Genomic DNA, 7,282 nt, shown 5'->3' on the forward strand with positions numbered 1-7,282 from the left:
CTGTTATGGTTTTTTCCTGTGTTTGCATATATATATTGCCTTCGTTTATCCATATACCAAGGTATTTGTATTCTGTTACCCGAGGTATTTCTTGGCCCTGTATCTCCACTGTCTGTTCAATGTTCTCATTGAATACCATGACACCTGATTTTCTAACATTAAATTTCAAACCTAAATTATTGCCTTCCTGTCCACAGATAGTAGCCAGACGTTGCAAATCACTTTGCTTATTAGCTAGCAACACAATGTCATCCGCATAAAATAAACCTGAGTTGCTGCTGTACTACTGTACCCGCCTGTTTGTATGAGAGATTAAACCCGATATTACTTCCTTCTAGAGCCCTCTCCATCCTCACCATGTACATCATAAACAGCTGCGGGGATACAGGGCACCCCTGCCTCAGTCCCTTGTTGATATGAACTTTCTCCTCGCTCTTCATCTTTTCCCATTCAACGCAAACGGTATTTTCAAGGTAAATCTCTCTCAAACGCTGTAGACAATCGTTACCTAAGAATATTCCCCTTCCAGAATATCCCGCAGAATGTTGCGGTCCACGTCGTCGTAGGCTCCTGTAATGTCTAAAAAGGCCACATACAACGGTCTGCTTTCTGTTTTTGATATTTCAATACACTAAGTAAGAACAAACAAGTTATCGTCCAAACGCCTACCTATTCTGAAGCCATTCTGAAGCTTTCCCAAAATGCCATTATTCTCTGCCCATGCTTGAAGCTTTAATTTGATTGCCTGCATTGCTAGCCTGTATATTACCGATGTAATGGTCAACGGTCTATACAAGTGAATTCTGTCTTTCTCCCCCTTACCTTTATAAATAATATTCATTCTACTTTGTCGCCAACTGTCTCGTATCCGTCTATCTTTTAAAGTTTTTTCCACTGCTTTCACCAGAGCTTCCTTACTTTTTGGTCCTAGTTCATTAATCAGCCTAACGGGAACCTCGTATAGCCCTGTGGCTGTGCGCTTAGGAATTTTCTCTTCCGCTTTCTTCCAGTTTAAATTTGTCAGCACCAGCTCCTTTTCCACTTGGGTCTCTTTCATTCTCTTTCTTTCTTCAAATACAACCTCGTCATTGCCTTGGAAAGATTCGGCTGTTACTTTTCGGATGTAATTTATTGCCGCTTCTCCTTACAGTCTGTTTTCATCTTCGTCTAGGATATCTTGTATTGTTGTTGACTTCCTGCCTAATAATTTTATGTGGTTCCAAAATATTCTAGGTACGGCCTTCTTTTTCTCACGTATTTCTGACAACCAACGTTCACTTCATCTTTTAATTTTGCTTGCACCAGTATTTGAAGATAGACATTTCCTCTCGGTATATTTCCCATTTACTGGTTACTTCATCCTGCGGAAACTGTGCCTTCTTTGCCTGCCTGTGCTCTCGAGATGCCTTCTGTCGTTCGGCGATCGCTTCTCGTATCTCCTTGTTCCACCAGCTTTTCGGTTTCTTTATTCCTTTCCAACGAACATGTTGTTTCTCTTTCCGTATTTCTGTCGTTATTACACTTAGAAGCCCACAATATTCCCACTCATTACTTGGCCATTTGCCAAGTTCTTCCTCGACTCTAGTGACTATATTTGCTATTTGTTCAGCGTTCAAAGTTGGACAGGCCGTTTTGTGCTCCTTGCTTTCTTTCCCAACTACATATCCCATTTTTAAAATGATGCGTTTATGGTCACTCGCTATGCAGCTATGCCCTTCCTCATCAATAACCATTTCTCTCAACTTATCATGAATTCCTTCGGTCATCAGACTGTAATCAATGGTTGATTGTCGGTTTCCCACTTCCCACGTGATGTGCCCTGCACACTTAATCTCTGTGTTTAAAATAACGAGGTTATGTTGCTCACAAAGGTCTAGCATTGACTTCCCGTTATTGTCTCTATAGCCATCTAAATCCTGTATGTGGGCACTCATGTCACCTAATAGGACAATTTCAGCACCATTCCTGAAACCCTTAATAGAGAGTTTTAGAATTGGGGGCCCAAGCGGCTTGGGCACCCAAGAAAATTGCGCGCCACAAGTGCGCATGCGCAGAACCCACGCCAGTCTTGGGTTCTTGCGTTCGCGTTAACCCAAGGCCCAAGAATCGAAAACTAGCGTGGGCCCCCAAGCCGTCTTGGGCCGCCCTCGCGGGTGACGAGATATCGCGAGATAGCCAAAAGAGCCGAACGAGCCGCAGCCATCCAAAGCAGTTGTCTCTCAGGCGCCAAGCATGGCTGCTCCGAGGACGTCGTACGCGCGCTCGCACTTTACTACAGGCGATGACCTCTGCATATTGCGAGAAGTACTGGGAACCAATCCGTTTCAAGACGCCAGGTTGTGGCCGCAGGTTGCGAAAAATCTTGCAGAGGCCACAGGCAAGACGTTTTCGCTGCGGTCGATACGCAACCGCTGCGAGTTGCTCATGGCACAGTTCTTGCACAAAGATACTGCAAATCTGAAAAAGTAAGTACATTTTTACTGCACAACTTCTTTCGCTTGCAGTAGGCGCAGGTTAGCTGTGTGCTTTGCTTGCCCTTATGTAATGTTTATTTGCCTTCGATATGCTGCCTCCGTAATCTTGGGAGAGTAACGCGAATCCGCTTCCCCTGTCTTGTATATGCTTGTATATGCTGGCGCCCACCTCTGGAACTCCTTGGAACTTGTATATGCTGGCGCCCACCTCTGAACAGCTGTAATCACGGCACTATGGTTTCTAACGGATTAGAAACCAGTAAGATATCAGCTTTTGCCAGCGCAACAAAGGAAAACCGCCCGTGAGACGAATTCGACACTAATCGCCGCGCGCCCGCATACGCCGGATACATGAGCGGTAGTCGACGCGCCGGGAAATGAAACACAAGGCCGACGGCGTCAGAAAAATATTTATTGCGTCCCTACAGGGTACTACCAAGGGTTAGAAAAAGAGTTGAAAAATTGGCACGTATTTGAAACATCCAGATACTGCCGTAAATAACGGCATCGACCATTTGAGACTTGTTCGCAGCGCCATATATTACGTCAGTGACTCCCAAAGGGTTAACACAATAGTGAAACAAGTCTAAAGAAAGTATCTGACGTACAGAAATTATAGGTAGCTAACTATCTATTATTGCAGGTCTGGAACCGAGGAGCAGTATGCCGAAAAAGAGTAGCTTCTGACAGAAATTTTAGCCCTTGCAAAGGAATTTGGATATGTTATTAGAGGAACCACCTTGAAAAAGGTAGTTGCTCGAATGCAGCCTGACGTACCACCTGGGACTCCAACTGACCGCAGAGCTGCAAATTTTGAGAGATTGGCTGCAGCCCAAACAAGGGATACGGCAGCAGCAGCTCATTGTACCCAAGTTGCAGAAGAGGACGGTAATGCATGTTTTTCAATCAAATAATGAAGATGGAATGAGAAGTGTGATGCTGCAATATGCTTGTACCTAATCGTATGTTGCAGCATTTTGTTAAGCAGCAGCATGTATCCTGCAAATTATCAGTTTGTATATAATAAACGTTTGTTTAGCTACTGCATCCAGTATGATTTACCTTAAACGATTAAAAGGTTATGTAGTTATGACTACATGAATAATAAACCAATGTGAAATGCTAATCATACTTTCGCTCTCTTTGCAGGCATGGAAGATTTTCAGCCCACGGAGGCGTCACAAATTCTAAATAGCATATATAGTGGCAATTATGCAGATGTGACGCCTCCAAGTACTCCAAGTGTAGTAATATACACTAACCCAAGCAGCCCACAAGGAGACGCCACCTCTCCACTACCGCAAGACAGCGAGCCGCAACCTCCAGCTGTCAGCCTCCCAAATGGCACTGAGTCGCCTGGACCACAGTCCAATCCCGACACAGGCTGTTTGACACAAGGAGGAAGGAGGATTGCAGTTCCACCATTGAACGCCCACCCCAGCAATCATATGCACGCCAGGAGCAGCACCCAGCAAAGGAAAAGAGGCAGGAGACTCAATTTTCTCCTCTGTGTTGAACATTCTGCACTGAATATCTGTGCTGCCTTATGCAAATCAGTGTTAGCCTTTTCCCCTCATAATGCCTCACAGGTCACCTTTATGATGTTATTCAGAATAATTTGATGCTGCAGCAAACAGTCATTTGGTCATGTGTTCATAATTAGCCCACACATATCTTGAAAAGTAGTCCATGAGTGCACTTATAACACACAGTTCCGCTTTTATGACTCCATGCGGGATATTGGGCTCCATGTTATTGTGCAGGTAAATTTTTAATGTCAAAGGGTGAACGTTACAGGGAACTTGATTACTTACGTTAACACACTTTAGGGCGTCTTATACTTGTTATGAGCTGTTCGAAGAGGGATATGTAACAATTGTGTGCTTTCAATTACAGCTGCCAATTCTCCTTCCGAAGGCAATCTTGCCTTTTTTGAGCGAAGGCTGCGGTATGAACATTCAACGAGAGCAAGAGATGCCACACTAGAAGAGCGGCGCCTGGAGCTGGAAGAGAGGAAACTGCTTCACGAGCAGGCAAAACTACAGCAACACATTGCTGAATGGAGAGCGCAAGTAGAAGACCGCGCTGAAGAAAGGAGGATTCAAAAAGAAGAACATGCTGCATTACAAAGGGAACGCGAAGCAGAAAGAAATATGTTTAGGACCCAACAAAATGCTCTGCTTGATGTTTTAAAGGAATTGCTGAGTAATAAAGGAAAATAAATCTTTTGGTTCTTCACAGAAAAGATGTTTATTTGTGAATACTGTACATTTGGAAAGCTTCCTGCTCCAGCAACATAATTGCGTTTTGGTTGCACTACAACTTCAAACTGTGTAGTCCACATGAGCCAAAGTTCATTTATTGTTTAAATAGGACAAATAAACAATATTCATACCAGCTTTTCTCTCTCAGCTGTTATGTAACACAAGGTATTCTTTCAGAGGAGGAGGACAAAGGTGAAAGAACATTGCCACTTGGTTGCCATGAAGGCAAGTGTGGCAGTTGGTTAAAATCGTTGCTACTTTGTACATTTGTGGCACATTCTGGAGAAAGACTTTCTGATTTTTTTTGTAGTCAAGAAGGCAAACAGACTGATCGTCTTGCCGAATCCCCATTCTACTGACTGCCTTACAGTGCTCATGGCAGTATTTAATTCTTGCTGCTGTTCATTCAGACGTGCACCAGCATATGGCCGCATGAGCAGAGGGGGTACGCAGGATCACCGTATATAGTGAATGTATTGCCCTGCATCAACTGGAGAAGCTTCTCATACAGCCCGCTTTCCCGAAGTATTCCTGCAAAAGAGAACCAATTAGGAATTAACATAATGAGTCACAGAATGTTGCACCTTGCTGTTTCAAAGCGAAGGTTAGATTTAGGAGCAGGCCTTAATATGAAAGTTGAATTATTATTTATGGAGTTGCATGTCAAAAACAGTTATGCTTAAAATGTGCTTCGCAGAAACTGCACTCAATACACGTGTGTAATTATCTTTCTGGGCGATCATATCACAAGTGTGTGAACAATGCAGCTGGGAACGAAGAAATGAGGGGCCTTTGATTTACCTGCATCATGCCTGTGGCCTAAATATGGGCCGGCAAGGTCGCAGACGATGCCGTTGGCACACATAATGGCCTGATATTTGACAACATGCTCCCGTTTGTGCCCGGAGAAGTACATTCGCTGGTTGTATGTTGGTCGGCAGATCGGTCGGGCAGTTCCATCGACGAAACCCCAGCAATTAGTCAAAGGCGCACCTCGATCATGCACAGCCTGCAATTCAGAATGAAGATTATTGTTGCAGCAGTATTTATTGCAATATTGCTCTACTAAAAAGATTTCAACAACTAGGGCAACAGGCGCGTCACAACTGCTTGTACTGGAAAATGCATAACAAGAAAGTACATACACTATAGGTGACTTTCCTATCTCGTGTGACATATTTGTCAGAGGAAACGAGGTAAAGAGCCGTCTGTACACTTCCATTTTAACGGCAGTCTGTCAAAATCTTTCATAGCGAAATTACCAAAAAGCTAAGGTTAGAAACATTGTTTTTACAGTATCCTACGACGGCTACAGTCGCTAACCTAATCGTAATAACGTACGTGTTTTAACCTTAATGCAACAGCGTGTACGTACCTGAGAAAACAGAGCGATGTTGGCAAGGTTCAGCCAACGATGATTTGTCAAGGACAGGAGGTGACCGAAGGTCATCTCAATGTGGCCGAAGACAGAGGCAACTATGCTGGACATCACGGAGGTATGTCGTCCGAAAACGTCTTCTAAATCGCTCCACCTATTAGGATATGCGAGTCGCCGGAGGGCAATCAGGAGAGCTTCTTTACCGGATACTTGTACTCCCTGAATGCTCTCAATCGTATTGGGAATTAAGAGAGCAGATAACAATTCATCAATATTTGCCTTCTCAAAACGGAACATTCTCCGAAAGACGTCATCTTCAATATTTCCGACGTCGAGCCATCCTTTGCGAGACGTATACTGCCGCCGGCCATGTCGTCGGTAAGTCGCTTCTGGCAACGGTAGAAAGAGGTCTTCGATGTCAGCCCAACTCAAATCAGCGTACAGCAGATGGTCGCAGAGCAAACTTGCTGTACGTCGACTGATTTTTGCCATTTTACGCGGGTGAACTCGCAGCTTCGCAGTGCGTCACAAGAAAACACCAACTAAAAGCACTTGGCTTCGATTGGCTTTGCTTGGCTTATAATTGCACACCTAAGTCGTAACACTAACCGGTACTAACTCAGTGATTACGTTTCTTACATTTTATTGTTCTCTCTTTTTGCTCAAAAATGCATTCTGTTCGTTTTCCCTTGTATGAAAAGAGGTTCATTTTTTTTTTTGCTTTCAAGCACCTTTCTATTTTCCACACTGCGGCGTCCCGAGCGCTCAACCCAACGCTGTCTGCGTTCGACCCAATCCTCAAACTCTGCTGCTCATCTAAACCCAAGAGCAACCGACGCAACGCGGCTTGGGGGCCCAGTGCCTTGCGCCCCCAATTCTAAAACTCTCTAATATCAGCGCTTATGCATTCCACTAACTCTTTATTCTTCTCTGTGCAACTTTTTCCGGTCCACAAATACGCAACGCCCAGCCAAGTTTCTTTCCCACTCATTGTACCTGATAACCAAAGATGCTCTTGACATTGTGAATTTACTCTTTTCCATTTTGCTCCCTGATGGATGAGCATTCCGACTCCCCCTCCCTTTTTTCCGACTTAGTTCTGTTGCACCCTTCCCAGACATAATTCTCAATAACTGGCGGCTCTTCTGAGTCTCTAAGGTGCGTTT

The 7,282-nt window shown here is 44.2% G+C and overlaps 1 pseudogene; it reads right to left on the reverse strand.

Moving 5' to 3' along the window:
* Positions 1 to 4,699: 4,699 nt before the first annotated feature.
* LOC142578164 (uncharacterized) lies at positions 4,700 to 6,756 on the reverse strand (annotated as a pseudogene).
* Positions 6,757 to 7,282: the final 526 nt, after the last annotated feature.

Source organism: Dermacentor variabilis, chromosome 4 (assembly GCF_050947875.1).
Source record: "Dermacentor variabilis isolate Ectoservices chromosome 4, ASM5094787v1, whole genome shotgun sequence".
Classification (NCBI taxonomy): Eukaryota; Metazoa; Arthropoda; class Arachnida; order Ixodida; family Ixodidae; genus Dermacentor; species Dermacentor variabilis.